Genomic DNA, 19,940 nt, shown 5'->3' on the forward strand with positions numbered 1-19,940 from the left:
CCACAGACGGCAGCCCACCAGGCTCCTCCATCCCTGGGAGCCTCCAGGCAAGAACACTGGAGTGGGTTGCCATTTCCTTTTCCAATGCATGAAAGTGAAAAGTGAAAGTGAAGTCGCTTGGTCATGTCAGACTCCTAGCAACCCCATGGATTGTAGTCTACCAGGCACCTCCTTCCATGGGATTTTCCAGGCAAGAGTACTGGAGTGGGGTGTTATTGCCTTCTCCATCTTTAAATGCATTCAGTAGCAAAAAGAAAAAAACAAACAAAAAAGGACCTAAAATCTTGACAAGGGAGGGAGACACAGAAAGAAAAAATGGAAGGACAGAGGAGAAAGAGAGAGAGGAAAGAAGAGGGGTAAAGAAAATAATAAAAATTTTAAAAGTGCAAAGGAGGACAAAAAGGGTGACCAAATCCTTGTGGGCAGAGGGGGACACACACACCTGTGACCATCCAGCAAATTCCAGGTGTTATCAGTGTCCATTAAACTATGTTCCAGCTTCCTCCATGGGCACCGCCTCACCTAATTTTGCAACGGCCCAGATTATTATCTCTGTTGAACAGCTGAGGACATGGAGACTGAGGGAGGCTGAGAAACTTGCTTGAGTCACACAGGAAGTATATGTGGCAGGGTGGGAAATAAACACCAGCAGACGATCTCCCCCACTCCACCCTTCATCGTCACACCCCACCATCCATGAGCACCCCCTGCCCCAAGGATGGGAGTATCACAATCTTCACTCATTGACAAGGTTACTAGGACTCTTGGACTTTTAACAGTGAGTATCTGCTTTCTATCTGGGCAAGAACGCTGGTGACAGCTAATCATCTATTTCCGTCCGGGTGCACCGGAGCGTTTCATCGACCCTCTGAAAATAGAGCATTCTGGAGGAGTGAGCACAACCCCAAAGTCCCAATTAGCAATACGGAAGTCTAGTTCCCATTTGACCGGGCCCAAAAGGCAGCTGCTTCGGGGAAGCACTGTTGGGTCAAAAGAGCAGGCGCCGGGGCTGATTGTGGTCACTGCAGCATCACCTCTGTACTCCTCGAGCAGGTGCGAGGCTCAGACTCCAAGGTGGTGATGCTGAAAAGCTGCGCAAAGTGCAGCGGGCGAAGTTGACTGCGCTCCGCCACCAAGCCCGCCTCAGGGCAGCTCATCCATAATGAAGCAGGGAAGGCAGCGGCGGCCTGACAAGCGCTCTGCCTCTGCAGAGAGACAGGCAGAAACCCGCTGACTTGAGCAAACTGGGGTAACAACTGCCAACCCTCAGGGGTGCTTACAGCCCTGGACACTGTTGCAGAGAATGCAGCTGTGTTAATGCCCTGATTCTGCATACAGTCTTTGACTTCGGGGTTGTAATCAGGCCCATTTGAGGAGGAGGAAATTGAAGCAAACCAAGGTTAGGCAACTCACCCTAGGTTTCACCATCTGTAAGTGGAGAAGCCAAATTTTAAACCTGAGAGGTCTGAGTCCAGGGAGGTCTGAATCCAGAGACCACGTGTTCTATGCTGCAGGCACACCTTCCTTCCCTGCCCTCTAGGGAGGCTATCACTTTACAGTGTCTGACAGATGAGACAGAATCCAACCAGGCCTGCTCTGAATCCCAGCTCTGCCCTTTTCAGCCCTGTGATCTGAAGCTAATGAATAACGTCTCTGAAATGCTCAGTGTTTTTACCTTAAAACAGATACCTGCATTGTTCATGGTATCTAAGCTTAAAACAGACACTCACATTGATCTTGGCATCTAGGTTTTAGAGGGTGGAAGTGAAGCAGCAACCAGTTTGCAAGTCAAATGATCTGCCGCCTCATCTCCAGGTGGGAGAAGCCCCCCTGAGTTCTCCTGCTCCGTCTTCATCAGCCTCCATCAGCTACTCTGACTCCAGGCTCCCCTGTCCACAGGATTTTCCAAGCAAGAATACTCAAGAAGGTTGCCACATCCTTCTCCAGGGAATCTTCCCAACCCAGGGATCGAATGCTTATCTCCTGCATTGTAGGCAGCTTCTTTACCACTGAGCCACCAGGGAAGTCCATGTATGTATATATACATGTGAGCATATAGCTATTGCTCATACATATGTATATGCATGTGTGTATACATCTGTATCTATATCCGTATTTCTAGGTGGTTCCAATTCTCTGTTTGAACCCTGACTGATATATCCTAGATGGGCTACTTCTGGGATCTTTTCTTACAGGGATCTCTGTCTTTCCTTGTCTTTTGCTTTGACATTTTCACTTGATTTTCTTATAGTCACTAATAGCACCTCAGTGGCTAGGAGCCATGGCCAAGCCATGTATGATGAACATGACAATGATAAATAACATTCTGTTGCAGCTTCTGTTTATTGCTTGCTTATTTGTCAAACCCTATGCCAGCATCTTTACATGCATTATTTTATTTAATCCTCACAATCCAATGGGAGCAGGATTTTTAAAATACTTATCTTGTAAATGAATAAATTGAGGCTCAGGGAAGCTGAGTGACTCACCTAAGATCATAAATAAGAGTCTATGTGACTCAAACACAAAGCACTTAACCATCATGTATTGCCTCCATCTGCAAGTGATCCATCCAAAAAACAAGTCTGGAGCAAAATGCACATTTATAGGAAATTTTACCCCATGTTCTACCAGAAACACTAAAGCACCTTAAAAGGAAAACATAATGTGAGGTAGGATAATTAGAGATAAAAACAGAACAGAGAAACTTTAGGAAAGAAGATGGTCCCAGGCACCTGTGGGTAGATGAATTTTGGTCTGTATAGGAGATTAAACTCATTAGCATAAATTTCTATGCAAAACCTTTCCCCCAAACTAGGCAACCAAAGAATGAATCAATTTTAAGGCATTCTGTCATGTTTTCTTTTAGACCTTGTGAACAATTTATTCTCATTATTGCCAGAAAACAACAAGTGAGGCATGGAAAGACTAGGAGCCTTGTCATATATTTAGGAATTAGAAATGCTGTTATATAAAAGCAAAGCAACAACTTGAGTCTTTTGTCATATTGCTGAAAGCCATGCTTGGGTCATTAAACTCTTCTTGTCTCTGATTTATCACTTAAATAAATGAGGTAGAATTACTAATTAGGCTTACAATGTTACCATAAAGAAAGTTAGGTTCTAAGAAATGAGTTTCCTAAGTCCAGAATGATAAGAATACTATTTCACAGTTCTGACCTGCCAGCTATCCACAACTCCATTTGCTTCCAGCTTAAGGCGAAAAAGAAAATGAAATGAAGTCATCTTGGTGGAACATTGTAGAAAATCTCTATCCATCTATGTGTTTATCTCATACTCATTCATTTAACATATATTTATTGGTCACTACTCCATGGACTGTTTCAGGCACTGGGGATACAGTAGTTGAATAAAACAGAAAAAAATTCCAACCTGAATAAAGCTCACACTCTACTCAAGCCTATTTCTGAATTTGCAAGGACCTCTTTGTTATAAGTATGACTCTAACACATGAACAAAGCCAATCTTTCAATAATAATAATGTGCATATAGGGCCTTACAGTTTATGCAAAGCACTTTCATGTAACTATAGATTTTATTTCTCAAAAGAAACTTGGGGGGTTTTCAAAAAATAAGAGACTATTTAAATAAAGAGACAAACAATAATATGTTACCAAATGAAAAATATACAAAGCGCATGAGCGGATATTTCTTTATAAGGAAAAAAAACCCAATTAACAAACATGAAAAAATATTCAACTTCCTTAGTGCTCAAGCATATGCAATTTGTAGCTGAAAAGTAACAATTTTTACCTGAAAAAGCAGCAAAAATCAAAGAAAATAAAAGATTGTACTCAGAATTGGTCAGCAACAATGAGGAGGTAACCACATATGCAGAGAACCCTTAAATTCATATATTCTTTGATGTAGTGATTCTGCTGTTAGTAATTCAGCCAATAGAAATAATCAGAAATTTGGATTTAAAACAAAAAGAGAGAGAAAGACTTAAAAACTGTAAAAGTGTTCCAAGTTATAACTAACATAAAGAAATTATACAGACAGCCTTCTCTGGAGACACTGCCCCACGTGGTCAAACATCCATCGCTGCTTAACACTCCTTTGCAATGTGACATCTAAGGGGTTTTTTACGTAAAAACCACAAGAACAACTGCATCCAAGTGACATGCCAGTCAGAAACTAAATGTGTGGAAAAGGATTTGTAAACAGGATCGAAACTATGATTGACAAAACAAACTGGAATTCTGAAACTATTGTTGGTTCTTCTAAACTTTTTTTATTTCCCATAGGTTCTCAAATCATAAAAGTCATTTACTTTGATACTTCTCTGCTAGTTGAGAAATGTCTCACCACTCTGAATGTGATAATGATAACGCTATTGCTGTGTGGTGCTTAAGTTGCTCAGTCGTGTCCAACGCTTTGTGACTCCAGACTATAGCCAGCTGGCTCCTCTGTCCCTGGGGATTCTCTCGGCAAGAATGCTGGAGTGGATTGCCATGCCCTCCTCCAGGGGATCTCCCTAACCCAGGGATTGAATCCAGGTCTCTCTCATTGCAGGCAGATTCTTTACCATCTGAGCTACCAAGGAAGCCCGATAAAGCTATTAATGTGCTTCAAGTTTTACCTATGCACACATCATGTGAAAGGCATTATCTCCTACTCCAACAAGCCCCAGGGCTTGGTACTATGATTCGCACATCTGCATTAGTGTGTGTGAGAGGAACTGAGACCTGAAGAGGTGACTAACTCATCCAAGGTCACGTAGCTCCTATCTGAGATTTGCATCTAGTGACCCAGTTCTGCTCTGAATCTCATGCCCCTTAACGACTGTGCCACACACCCTGACCTTTTACCTTATAGTAAATACAAAGAGTTTTGTTTTAATCTGTCCAATTATGTTCTAAGTTCATAAGGGGAACACATCTCTCACTCAGCTTTGAGTATGATGTCTTACACCCAGATGGCATTCAATAAATGCTTGGGTCATAAATGAACAAAGCTGCAGTTGTTTTGAAGTCATTTCTATTTCATTCAATTTTCAGTCTTTCTCCAAGTTATCAGGAGACTTTTCTGTCCCCCAGGGAAAAATATCTTAAATCAATTCCTTTCCCCCCATTTTCTTTGCCATTACCTTGTTTGAGACCTTAATCCCTCAACCCAGCCTCCACCAATAGCCTCCTGATTATTCTCCCAGACTCCAACCCAACCTGTATATTCATGACCCTAAAATGCTATTTAATCAAGGTTTCCCAATGGATGAGCCCAGACGCAAGATTGAAACTCTGAGATCCCAGGGTGACCAGGTGTGGGCAGAGCTCCTAAGCTAAGTCACCTTTGACCAAAAGCATCCTCCCAAGTGACAAGCAGTCCTGGTGTAGGCTCAGGCTGAGAATTTTGTCTGGATGTGAGATTTTCAGTGTTACTGGAAAACTGGCAAGGTTCCGGGCAAACCAGGACAAGTTGACTTTGCTATATTCTCCTTCCAGTCTCCAAATCCCCTTCTCTTTATTGCCATGTACTCTACAAATAACCATTTTCTACTTATGCCATGTAAAAATAGGGAGGCACAGATTTAGATCAATTCAAATCCTCACACAAAGACGTTCAATAGCTCGTGCTGTCTAAGAGAAAATCTTCTGGACTTAAACTACCACTCAAAACCCTAGGCAGTTTGGCCAGGACTAATCTTGTCTCCAGCTGCTTGCCCTCTTGACCCCTCTGCCCAGCCCCTTCTGTCTCTTGATTGCCTATTGAATTATCTTTTCCATTTTCCCTCATTTCTCCCAGATTCTTCATCTGGAGGGCTTTACTGCCCCCTGTCTACTCATCCAGATCCTCCCCTCAAGGTGATTCAGTTAGTTCTGCACCCTTTTCCAAGCCCAGCTCAATCTTCTATCTTCAGCTCAGGACAATTATTTGAACCATTCATTAGTAGGAATCAAGTGCATGAGACCTTGCCCTCTTCTTGAACTGATGTGTTGAGAGGTTATAACTTTACTCTTCCAAGAGTTACCTTATCCTTTCCCATGTTTATATCTTGTCTGTCCAACCAGAATGCGGTTTTAGATGGTGTTACACTTTATATTTATGTCCCCCCCAGTGCTTAGCAATGCCATTTCTTACATCAAGTGAGCGTACAATACATGCATGTTTATAGATAACTGGGCTGTCTTTCTCCCCCACCTCCACCGCATAAGGAATTCAGCAACCCTTCTACACAGATGAATGCTCCAATTTTGTGTGTGTGGCTAAACTGCCTTCTCATTTTTCTGCCTCCAGACTCTTAGTTTTTCTTAAATGCCTGGTAGGAGAATAGAACCAACAGTATAGTATAAACACTTCCTTCCCTGGTGACCAAAAAAAAAAAAAAAAAGGACAGAATCACATTGGAGGTGGAGTTGGGAAGGGAGACAGGAAGAAAATATTATCACAGAAATGTAAAGAAACAACCTTTAAGAAACTTTGGAGAGGTGAAGAGGATTCCAAATATAGGAAAAGAAAGAAAAGATAGAGGGGAAAAGGGCTTCACAGAAAAGAAAAAAATCAAATAAGCTGTCTGTGTTAGCGTATGGCCAGAGAATGTGCAGAGAGGCCTGGCACAGACACCACGCTCTGCCTGGAGGCGCCACTCCTGTGACCCCCTCCAGAAGGCTGCCCTTGACAGGCACTGTGCAGATGGTGGGATGCGTGTCCATGCCCGGGGGGACCCAGATGCCTGGTCAGCATGCAGCCCCAATCACAGGACCCAAGGCAGGCACAGGGAACTGATGGAAAATTTCCTTCAGGCAACATAATCTCGGCATAAAAAACAATATTGATCCATTTGCCTTCCAGCCAAAGAGAAATCAAGTTAGACAAAGGAAATTAGGCAGTAGGTTTAATGTGACTCCAGCTGCAGCTGCAAAATAAACCTAATGTAGCCTGACTCTCCTTCCCCAGCCCGCTCTGCTTTGCACTGGCCACTCTTCTGGGAGGGCACAGAGTTTGCACAGGAGCAGGAAACCTTTTAAATGGAAAACGTCAACTGTCCTCTGGTGTTCAGAGAATCCCCCAGCCAGCAGGACGTGCTGGGAAGTGCAATCCCGAGCACTGGCAGATTTGCAGGGACCTATATCACTCGTTGGCCAAGCGCACACTTGTCACTGAGGACAATGCATGCAATCCGCTTCTCTATAGCCCAGCAAGGAAGCTGTGATCTTGAAGTCTGGGGCGGCCTGCTCTTCATGAACCTATACATGTACATGTGTGTATATATATGAATACAAATTTAATCTCAGTTTACACGTGATGAGAGTGGGGGAATCAGGACCAACATGTATGTTTGTGCAAAGTATGTGAGGCTGTAACCAGAGTCCTGATGAATAGGAAACAGTTATATGTCTATGTGGATGTCTCCTGGGTCAATGCTAAGAGTCTATATTTCAGGATGAGGGATGCAGTTAGAATAACAAAATAGGTACGGGGCCAGGTCTAAAGGTGGATATTTGCTGCGTCATCTCAAGGGACAGGAAGTGATCCTGAGCCCACGTTGTCTAACTCCACTTCCTCCCACCCACACCCCAACTCCACATTCTGTCCCACTCTGCTAGTGAGGGCTGATCCCTGGAATGTCACACTCACAGTTCAGAAAACAATAACTGCAGCGAGAAAAGCAAAAGCCACCACCTCTCCACTAGCCTTGCCTACCTACCCCCTGCTCCACCTACCCCGAGTAAAGAGTGGGATTATGTCTTACTTTTGTCTTCAGCTGCCTACTGTGGTCTTTGACACATGACTCATTGGAAAAGACCCTGATGCTGGGAAAGATTGAGGACAGGAGGAGAAGGAAGTGGCAGAGGATGAGATGGTTGGGTGGCATCACCAACTCAATGGACATGAGTTTGAGCAAACTCTGGGAAACAGTGAAGGACAGGGAAGCCTGGTGTGCTGCAGTCTATGAGTCGCAAGGATTAGCGACTGAACAACAAAAAAGGGGTCCAATATACCATTCTTAATGACTGACTGAATGAATGTGGGACAAGATAAAATGTACTACAGACAAATGGAAAGTTCTGCATTTACTTACAAAGAATCATGCAATTTTCTATCTTTCTACTGGCAAAAATTTGACAGCATTTGATATAAAACAAATCAGGGACTAGATGGATGTCCTATAGAAACTCTCCCAGTGTACCAAGGATGGACACAGTGTCTGAAATAGTGAAAGACTGGAAAAAACCTAAACATCCACCAGCATTGGAACATATATAATCAATCATGCTATATTTGTAAAACAGAATATGATACAGCAGTGGAAATGAGTGAAGCACCTATGCATTTCAGCACAGATGAGTGCCAAAAACATAATACTGAGAAAGTGGCACAATGATAAATGTGGTACAATTCACATAAAGCCAAAAATATGCAAAATACATATATTGTGCATATTCTGTGTTTGGGAATGCACTTATGTATTGCACAAATAGAAATAATGCATGGAAGCAATAAACATCAAATCTAGGATTCAAGTAGCTACTGGGGAGAGGGGAGAGATGGGTTTGGAAAGGTTAATACACAAGTGTCAATTGCATTGTTCTTTGTACCTTTTGTTTATGTTAAATATTGTGTCTTTGAAGGATTATGGACATTGTAAATTACTATCTGCTCAAGGGGACTTAAGAGTGTGGGACCAAAAACAACCATTCAGTATAATCCTATCATCTTAACATAAATATTAATACCAGAGAAGGCCCTACACAAGTTTCTACATTATTGACTGAATAAATGTGCTAAGATATTAAAACTCCATATAATTGCTCATATTTCACGTTTTTAATCTTCAAATGGCAATTTAATAAGGTATTGAGTCAGCCAAAAGATTAGTTTGGCTTTTACTGTAGAATGTTATGGAAGAAATGGAATGGACCTTTTGGTCACCCCAATATATTCTAGAAAAATGTCATAAAGGTAATGAAGAGTTCTTTACTTAGTTATAAAACCAATCATCTTCATAAGTTCCTGCTCTGGTGGTATTACAAGGAAAGTCAGATCCAGTTCTAGGACTTGCATCTTTGTAGGATATGGACAGGTGTCTGTCAAGAGAAGGGTGAGCAGAAGTGTGCCCAGGATGTTGGGATTCTGCTAATTATGGTCCTCAGGATCCACTGAGGGATCTGAGGATGCTTATCTGGTGATGGGATAACTTATTGGAGCCAATATCTTCAAATGTTTGATTGAATGAATGAATGAATGGACTATTATCTGAGAATGTAGAAACATTCCTTATAGCTTCAGAGGCCAAACATGTTAGGAGCTGGAAGGAGGTAGTTTTTAATGCAACCAAAGTAAGAACATCCTAACAATTAAAACCATCCCAGAAAAGACTAAACACTTTGGTTAGGTAGCAAGTTCCCTAAAATGAGTAGTAATCAAACAGGGCTATAGAGAACTTGTTTGGGGAGTTTATTGGATTTTGAGTTCCAAAGTCTTCTCATGCACTCTGAGAACCTCTGCTGCTCACACCTGAGCATCAGAAGTCCCTGAAGGGCTTATGAAAACACAGGTTGCTGGGCTCCACATGCAGTTTCTGAGACAGTAGGCCCCAGGAGGTACCTGAGAATCTGCATTTCTAATAAATTCCCAGATGATTCTGATGTTGCTGGTCCAGGGACCACACTTTGAGGACCCCAGCTCTTTAAAAAAAAAAAAAAAGGGTAAAACAGCTTACATTAAGGTTTGTGTGTGTGTGTGTGTGGGGGGGGGTGGGTTGAGTTTTGTTCAAGCCATTAAAATAACTTCCTAAATGACTCTGCTTCCAAATAGACTTCCACTGCGATCATCTTCCACAGAGAACAATGTATTGTTACCGAGGCTTTCTCTAAAGGCCTTTGTAGGAAGCTATGGCTCTTTGCTGTGCTTTAAGAGCATAAGGACCCTGGGATTGTTTGCAGGTACTGATATTAAATTTTCTTCCACCCATTTTCACTCTATCTCCTGACCCCTCCATAACCAAGGGCCCATGTTTTTAAAATAACTAACCAGAATTAGGGGTGAGTCTGTGACCAAAACACAGAATCATTTAACCCACAAAAGAATCCAATCTGGTTTAAGCCACATTCATGGCCAGGCTAGGTCTGGCAATGCTACTGGTCCTTGACTCTGGAATGTATCCTTGTCAAGCACTGCCTTGGGGAAGGAGAAGACAGAAGTGCCAAGGATCTTTCTTTTTTTCCAACTCAGATGGGAAAATGTAAAACCTGGATCTTGAACCTGTTTCAGGAACAGATAAACAAGGCCCAACCAAAAATTTAAAGTCACATTTATTCACTGGCCCAAGACAATTAATATCTGGTTTAGTCACTCAGTAAATAACTACTGAAGTTCTATGTATTCCCGCAACTGTTTTGGTACCTAGGGATATAGCTGTAAATAAGACAGGCAAATGCCAAAGAGAGAAAAATGTATAATATATGTGTGGTAGGAAGAAAAATATAGCAGGTGTTTAGTTAGAGAAGACTATGCCTTTCATACAACCACCTCCCCTTGGTGCTTATTTTTTGCCCAAATCCTAATGCTGAAAATAAACTGCTTACTCTGGCAAAGGCAAACCATCAGTGACAGAATGGGTTACTGTGATCTGTTTCTAAGCTGCTTTTCTTTTATAATTTGAAAAAATGCAGTTATTAGTAGTGAAGTCCTTTGAAATCATTTCTAGTTCACTTGAAAGGTTCAGTTGCAGTAATAACATGTTTAAATAAACAACCTGGAATAGATAGTGGTGAAAATTTTACCCATATGTAATCAGCAAGCTAGCTTTTCTCACTCATAGCCCAAAACTGTTTTAAAAGGAAATATCTCCTGAAGGTCACAAAGTGGATCTTAGCGGATTGTTGAAACTGTTTCACTGCAAATAATCTCTTAAAGGAGTCAGCTCTGGGAGCACACGAGTTCTGATTTAATCATGTTATCTTAGCCAAAAGAATCCATCTAAGCGTCTTCATTTTGGTCCTTCTTGCTGCAAGTTGCAGGTGTGTAAGAAACACAAGAGATTGAGCTTTCTCATGATTTTAGTATAATTTCATATAATTTTAGTACTGTATGGTATATGATCTCATATAACTTTAGTACTGTTTGGTCTGCTTTTGAGTCATAATTATAGTTAACAATAGCTCCCACTTATTTAATCATTGACCATCTACTGCCACTGACTACCTACAACTATTGAGCACCTACTGCATGCCAGGCACTACTGAACATTAATTATGTATGGAGCATTTCAAATAGTTTGTTTTTTATTTGGTTTATTATTCCAAGCATTTTATGTACACTGTCTTAAACACAACAATGCTATGAGATTAGATATCATCATCATCCCTATTTTATAACCAAAGAGACTGAAATTCGGAAAAACGAAATAACATTCCCAAGGTCACACCCAGAGAGTATGTGGTAGACAGAGGAGCAACTGAACCGCCAAGGCTTTCTCTTGACAATCTTGTTTTGCTCCTGCCCTAGCAGGTAGGCTAGATTTTATGTGGATTAGCAAAAGTCTTTTATTCCTCGAGATACTTTGCTGTCATTTGCCAGAGAATTGCCATAATTGCTCTATAAATCTATGGTAAATCTACTATGTGATGGGTGCTCGGATGGCTGTGCAAAAGCAGAGGCTGGACAACCTTCACCAGAAGCCACGTTGCCCCCATGAACGTCTGCAAGGCAACACGGTGAAAAATCATGGCGTAAATCATCCTCGTTTCCTGTCGCCCATCTGGTACAAGGCTTGGCTCTCTCTTCCCTCCTCCCACAGGATGTGTGCAGCGATAGTGTGGGTTTGGGGACTAGAGGAGGCGTGAGTTATAAACAGTCTTAGAAACAGGTATTAAAAGCAGAGCCTTCAGGCTGACCAGCGTTTACAAGCAGAGACGCGGTCGCTGTGTCTGTGAGTGTGTGCTAGTATGTGGGCATGCTGACGCTTCTTTTGAGAAGAAAGATCATAGTGTATACAAATTAGTTAAATGGTACACATTGTGCAACTTCAAGGGGAAATGCCCAGTAGCTTCCATGAAATAGTCACTGGCAACACAGCTGTAATAATCAACCACAGTCACCACCCTTTACCAAAGGGCACCTTACTCCCTATTTTTTGTTTTTCCCCCGAGTCCCACAATCCCCATTGCCCAAGGATGAAATCATCATTCTTATCCTGCTTTCTTTCACACCCAAGGCCCTCTCTAGATCCAGGAGGGCACTTTCTTAAGCTGCAAGTCATTACTCTTCTCTGAATATAGTTAAATTCATTTATCTCTATCTTCAATGAGAAAGGGAAGGAAATTAAGCAGGAAAGACAGCACAATGCCTTCAAGAATGACATATTCAAGGTCAAAACCTGCAATAATTGAATTTAAAAAATAATACACACAAATAACTGAGCAAAATATGCCTGCTTTGCAAAACACAGTCCAGCCTAGGAGTCTTCATGAAATGTTCCAGCGCACACAATGTGTTGGCTGTGTGTTTGTGTGCTTGAGATTCTGTGAGATACCCTGCAGCTCATAAATACTGAAAAGGGACAGTTGCCATAGTAACTAAGTGCTATTTAATGAATACAGAAGAACGGAAGCTCATAGGATAGCCTCAAACTGCCAGAACGTGAGTTACTGATGCTGCTATGAGCTTGCAAGTAACTTACATGCCATCTTCACTAGTAAGGTTTTTAACAAGTTGGCCAGTTTGACTGGTCTCTGTCTTTGTGATACTGACAGATTTTGTCTTGACATCACATGAAAATCACACTCTTGATTTCGTCCTCCTGATTCTAAGTTCTAAGATATCCTGCAAAAACGGGCCAAACATTTAGATTGGCAACATGTCCTTAAATTCGAAGCTCTGACTCAAGTTGTGACGTGTTAGGACACATACCTCTGTCACAAGCAACAGACCCTGGCTCCATGGGCCGTCACACTGCATACAGCAGACTCTTTTTTACTTCCAAAAAAGGTGAATGCTCCATATGCACAAAATGCAGTTTGTTTTGAATGTGCACAGAATAGCACAGAAGAGCTATTGCACTTGATTTTTGCAGAAATTTTTACAGGCTAGCAACGTCTTAGGTAATCTTTCATCAGGATGTCCAAACCTTCTCTACAGACTCCCACTGCCAATCCTGTCTCACCATCCATCACCACAAGTCAGATTCCTCACTCTGGAATCATCTGGCTTTTTACAGGTTTAAAATAAAAAAAAGCCTGGTGTACTGCTTTTCTTTCTCCTCATCTCCCTTAGTCACTTTAATGCAACCCATTTTTAAGGTTACAGATTGTGTTGCAAGCATACTTACCTCACATGCCATTAAAAAGTAATGAGAATTTAAAAAAAAAAAAAAGAAAGAAAGAAAGAAAGGAAAACATCTATGTACCATGAAGCCAAAAATCATTAGCAAGTGCATCCATCCTCCAGGGGCTGGCTTTTTCTTGCATAACCAGCAGCTAGATTGGCCTCGTTTGGGCCCCTAGCTCAGGGTGGGCTGTGTGCGCCCCCTTCAGGTTCTTGGGTGAAATGCACATTGCTCTCATTTGACATAGTTGGGCGATTGCTTTTGCTAAAACCTTCCGGGAAATTTGGAAGGAAAATTCTGTCCAATCTCTAATAGTGTGGTCAGATAGAAAGCTTTCACATCACCAGCCTTCAGATAATAATAAACTCATGTAAAATCATCCCTTTTTATAAAGGGATATGTTGAAAAGAAAAAAGAAAACCTATAGATACATCTGTTTGTTCATTTAATAATGCTTCCCCACTAGATAAGATCTATTTAAAACTGCCTCTATCTGTAATAAACAAAATTAAAACTGGAAGAGAGGCAGCCCATGGCCTCCTCATCCTTCTGCTCCTTCCACATCTTGAACCTGTTCTTTCTGCCTTGTAACCCCAAACCTTAACTGCCTCCACCCAGACAGACCCTCCTATCCATGCCTTGGTTTGTCTGACCTCCATGTTCAGTCTTGACTCAGGTCAGGGGCTTCCCTGGTGGCTCAGACGGTAAAGAATCTGCCTGCCATACGGGAGACTAGAGTTCGATCCCTGGGTCAGGAAGATCAGGTCAAAAAGGAAATGGCAACCCACTCCAGTATTCTTGCCTGGAGAATTCCACGGACAGAGGAGCCTGGCAGGCTACAGTCCATGGGGTCACAAAGAGTTGGATGTGACAGAGTGAATAACACACACTCAGGATTAGAAGTCTCATCTTCTCTCCTCTCTTAATGGTGGGCCTTAAAGGTCTTTTGCCAATGGCGGCACTAATAGAAGAAGGATCTTTCTTACTCTGAACTTCAGTGGTGCCTTGTTGCCTAGCATGTGATATTCTTAACACATTCCTTCTGGAACTGGGACTATTCGGCTTTATCTCTTATCTCCTCTCTGTAGACTGTCAGCTTCCCAAAGGCAGTGCCTGGCTCTTGTATAACCTTGACCCTCATGCCTGTTTCTCAGGGCTGCTCCTTGCTGAGTGACTGCGTGAATGAACCAGGAAGACAGCTCTCTGTTAACTTCATTTTCTTTTCCTGTTATAAGAGTTGCTTAAAAAGCTCATTGCTTCCCAACCTCAAAATAAAGGGGACACAATGAAAAGCAGACCCGTAAAGCAGTTCTTCCTCCTTTCCTCAGAAAATCCTTTATCCTTTATTCATCTTCATTCATTCATTCTCTCAACAATTATTTATTGATTCTTGTGAGGAAATAATGTTCTCCTCACTTTTCCTCTCATTATAATCTTTGCTGAAGAAAATCTTTCCCATTTTCCTCACCAGCCCTGGGATCAAACCAGGTCTCCTGAATTGCAGGCAGATTGTTTACCATCTAGCCACCAGGGGAGCCCCTCAAAGACCAGAGAGAATTGAAAACACTCGAGTGTTGACTGTCCTGTCTAATTCCTAGCCGTGTGGACAGCCATAGGCAGGCCAGTCCCTGCGGATCTTCTCTTTAACCCTTCCCCTGGATAGCTCCCGCGGTATCAGCCTTAGGAGTCTCCTTGGTTCTTACAATGTCTGAGAACAACACCATCTCAGGTGTAAAGCATTGTCTTCCTTAGACAACTGGACAAAGAAAAACGACCTGAACTCAAGGTTGTGAATAATTCGCTTCCTTTACTTACACATATATTGTTGCTTGGAAGATATTTATAGGCTGTGATTATGTCTCTTTGAGTCATGTTTTTAGACTATATAAATTTAGACCACTCTCTCACCAGTGTTAGCTACTGATCTCTGTAACATTCTTTGTCCTTCCTGTCCCATTCACTTGTTTCAGAATAGCCTGTAATGATCCAGATGTTAAGTTCTTATTCTTTTTAAAGATCTATATATTACTTGCTTAATTTCCCTAATTTCTAGCCTAAAATAACTAACTTAAGGTCAAGCCAAAAAGCTTCTGTGCTTTTAAGTTTCTCTCTACCACTTTTTTCATCAGTTCTCTAGTATTTCTTATATAATACCTGTCTTTCACTTTATAACAGTAATGATAACAGAAAATTAAATATTCACATTTTTATATACGTGCCTTTTGGGGAAAGGTTACATACTGGCTTTTGATTACTAGTTCTGAGTCTTCTCTCTTGATGTCTGCTTATTGTATATAACTAAGGGCTAAGCATAATGAAAACCAGCACAACCCGAGAGCCTGCTGTGTAGGTCTGGTCCTAGCTCACCAATGCTAAGCTGCAGAATCCAGGCATATCATTTAAGGTCTCTAAATGTCCACTCTCTCATCTGTAAATGAGATATGAATAATAATTATTATGCCTATTATTCAGATTTTTTTTTAAGAATCATCTAAAAAATGTAAAAATGTTTTAGAACCTAAGAAAGTGTTACATAAAAATAAGATATGTATTACTATGGTTATTTTACATATATCTAGTTCAGCTGGTGTCTTTCTTTGCAATAATCTTTCATTGTTAGGTGTTCTCAGCTATTTTGCCTGTGGTGACCAGGGAGGCAGATGAACTATTGGGCTCTATTTCTCTGACTCTCAGAGTCTTAAAAAAAAAACACAAAAAAACTTTTCTTATTTTAATGTCCTTTTGAAACACAGAGAAATGTTATCTTTACTTGGCAGGATGTACTGAAATGATCTAGCTCTCTTTGGATTTCTTTGACTTGTATCTTACTTCTCCAACCCTTTAAGAATTTTCTCTAATCCACAGTCAGAATTTTTTGCACTATCATTATTCATCTTTTTCAATGTGAAAACTGCAGAATGTGAGAAATGGGGTTGAATAGGTGGTTGAAGAGGAGACTCCATGAATAATGAATCTGGAAGAATACAGGCATACCTTGGAGAGAGGGCAGGTTTGGTTCCAGAGCACTGGAATAAAGCGATTATCACAATGAGGGAAGTCACATGAATTTTTTGGTTTCCCAGGGCAAATAAAAGTCATGATAATATTGCATTGTAGTCTATTAAGTGTGCAATAGCATTATGTCTAAAGAAACACTATGCATACCTTAATGAAACATTATTTTATTGCTAAACAAGGCTAACCATCATCTGCTGCTGCTGCTAAGTCACTTCAGTTGTGTCCGACTCTGTACGACCCCATAGACGGCAGCCCATCAGGCTCCCCCATCCCTGGGATTCTCCAGGCAAGAACACTGGAGTGGGTTGCCATTTCCTTCTCCAATGCATGAAAGTGAAAAGTGAAAGTGAAGTCGCTCAGTCATGTCCAACTCTTCGCGACCCCATGGGCTTCAGCCCATCAGGCTCCTCTGCCCATGGGATTTTCCAGGCAAGAGTACTGGAGTGGAGTGTCATTGCCTTCTCCAAACCATCATCTGAGCCTTCAGCAAAGTCCTAATCTTTTGGCTGATGGAGGGTCTTGCTTGGATGTTGATGGCTGCTGTCTGATCAGGATAGTGGTTGCTGAAGGCTGTGGCAGCTGCAGCAATTTCCTTTTTATTATTGTTTATTTATTTTTGGTTGTGTTGGATCTCCACTGCTCCGCGTGGGCTTTCTCTAGGCAAGCGAGCTTCTTGTTGTGGTGGCTTCTCTTGTTGCAGAGCATGGGCTCTGGGGCGTGCAGGCTTCAGTAGCTGTGGTGCATGGGCTTAGCTGCCCCACAGCATGTGGAACCTTCCCTGACCAGGTATGGAACCCGTGTTCCCTGAGTTAGATTCTTAACCACTGGACCACAAGAGAAGTCTGGAAATTGTCTTAAAATCAGACAACAATAAAGTTTGTTGCAATGATTAGCTCTTCCTTTCATGAAAAAAATGCCTGCAGCATGCAATACTGTTTGATTGCATTTTACCTACAGGAGAACTTTTTTCAAAATTGAAGTCAATCCTCTCAAACCCAGTCTCTGCTTTATCAACTAAGCCTACAGAATATTCTAAATCCTTTGTTGTCATTTCAACACCTTCATAGTAACTTCATCTTAAGAAACCACTCTTTATTCACTCATGAGAAACTACTTTCTATCCATGAGATTGCAGCAATTAATTCATAAGCTCAGGTTTCTAATTCTAGTTCTCTTGCTATTCCCACTACGTGTACAGTTACTTTCTCCTCCGAAGTCTTGATTCCCTCAAAGCCATCCATGAGGGTTGGAATCAACTTCTTCCCAACTCCTGTGAATGTTGATATTGTGACCACTTCCCATGAATCACAAATGTTCTTAACAGCATCTAGAATGGTAAATCCTTTCCAAAAGATTTTCAACTGACTTCCTGGATCCATCAGAGGAATCACTATCTAGGGCAACTATAGTCTCATCAAATGTATTGCTTAAACAATAAGACATGAAAGTTGGACTTATTCCTAACCAATGGGCTGCAGAATGGATGTTGGATTAGCAGGCATGAAAACAACATGAGTCTCCATCAGAGCTTTTGGGTCACCAGGTGCAGTCATATTTCAAAAGGAATTTTTTTTTTTTCCGAGAAGCAGGTCTCATCAGTGGACTTAAAATACTCAGCAAACAGATGTACTGTCATCCAGACTTTGTTCGTCCATTTATAGAGTACAAGCAGACTAGGTTTAGCATAATTTTTAAGGGCCCTAGGATTTTCAGAATGGTAAATGAGCACTGGCTTCTACTTAAAGTCACCAGCTGCATTAGCCCCTAATAAGAGAGTCAGCCTGTCCTTTGAAGCTTTGAAGCCAGGCATTGACCTTTCACTAGCTATGAAAGTCCTAGGCAGTATCTTCTTCTGACATTAGGAATATTTAATGCATTTTCATTTACACTGACAATCTGTTGTGGGGTGTAGCCACCTTCATGAAATATTTTTGCTAGATTCTCTGGATAACTTGCTGCAGTTTCTACGTCAGCACTTGCTGCTTCACCTTGCACTTTTTTCCTGAAACTTCATGAACAAATCGTTGCTAACTTCAAACTATGAATATTCTTCTGCAGTTTCCTCACATCTCTCAGATTTCACAGAATTGAAGAGAGGTAAAGCTCTGGATTAGGCTTTGGTTTAAGGGACTGTTATGGCTGGTCTGATCATCTATCCAGACCACTAAAACTTTCTTCATATCAGCAACGAGGCTGTTTCACTTTCTCATCATTCATGTGTTCACTGGAGGAGCACTCTTAATTTCCTTCAGGAACTTTTTCTTTGCATTCCCCACTTGGCTAGCTGTTTGATGCATGAGGCCTATCTTTCAGCCTATCTCAGCTTTCAGCGTGCCTTCCTCACTAAGCTTAATCATTTTGAGCTTCTGATTTAAAGTGGGAGACATGACACTGTCCCCTTTCCTTGAGCACTTAGAGGCTGCTGTAGGGTTATTAACTGGCTTAATTTCAATGCCGTTGTGTTACAGGGAATGGGAGGTGCAAGAAGAGGGGGAGATACAAGCGAATGGCCATCTAGTAGAGATGCACATCTCTAGAGATCTACTAGATCCACATCTAGTAGAGAGCACACACAGCATCTGTCAAGTTCATCATCTTACATGGGCTCAGTTCAGCCCCAAACAATTACAACAGTAACATCAAAGATCACTGATCACCATAACTGATATAATAACAATGAAAAAGTTTGAAATATTGCAAGAATTACCAAAATACGATGCAGAGACACTAACTGAACAAATACTGTTGGGAAAATGGAGCCAACAGACGTGCTCCAAGCAGGTTTGCCACAATCCCTCAATTAGTTAAAAACACGCTGTCTGAAGTCCAATAAAACAGGGTCTGTTCGCATAGACTTTTGTTTACCACAACATAAAACCTATAAACAAATGTCTCTTTGGTAATAGTAGACGGTCTTACCTATCCCCATTTACACATACACATGTGCATACACACACACTTGTGCACACACACATGCAATGTTAAAGTATGTGGAGTTTTCTCTATTAACACCTGCAGAACTTATGAAAAACACAACCAGGATGCAGATGTCGTCTGCATCAACATCCTATCAGGAGAAATTAACAAAGTTTCAGCCTCTACCGAACGCTTTTCTGAGTTGGTAGAATTGGCCAAACCTGCAATACTAACATAGAATTATGGAAATTGGAAACAAAAAGCTGGCGTCTACTGGGAATGACAGGCTCAAGATGAAATCAGCTGGAAAATTTGGCCAACTAAAAGTGACATCCTTTGTGCTGGAATTTTTCTATCTGAAAGCTTGAAAAAGGCTATAATTATTTCGAGTTTTCAATGCAACCCTTTTTAAACTAAGCCTTTCCTTTTCTTCACGGCTCTGTACCTTTCCTCCCTGTGAACTCAGGCGCCTGCCAAGCACTGAATTGGGAAATTCATATTGGTTTTATACACATATGCATTTCCACAGAAGGTAAGCAACACAACTCTTGCATCTTCTATGCCAAGGAGAACAAAAGAATGTTTGTAGAGTCAAATCTGTACCCTGTACACAGGCTCAGATTATAATACCTGAGCCTGCCAAGAAGAAATGACTGATTAAGGCCAATGAATAATTTCTTTGCAAGTTAGTGCTTTTTCTCCATGGAGAAGCCAAG

The 19,940-nt window shown here is 41.4% G+C and overlaps 1 protein-coding gene across 2 annotated transcripts in view; it reads right to left on the minus strand.

Annotated features, from left to right (window-relative positions):
• Positions 1-19,940, minus strand: part of DPYS (dihydropyrimidinase) — a 110,681-nt gene that overhangs the window by 38,400 nt on the left and 52,341 nt on the right. The window lies entirely within an intron of this gene.

This window comes from Muntiacus reevesi, chromosome 12, assembly GCF_963930625.1.
Source record: "Muntiacus reevesi chromosome 12, mMunRee1.1, whole genome shotgun sequence".
Classification (NCBI taxonomy): Eukaryota; Metazoa; Chordata; class Mammalia; order Artiodactyla; family Cervidae; genus Muntiacus; species Muntiacus reevesi.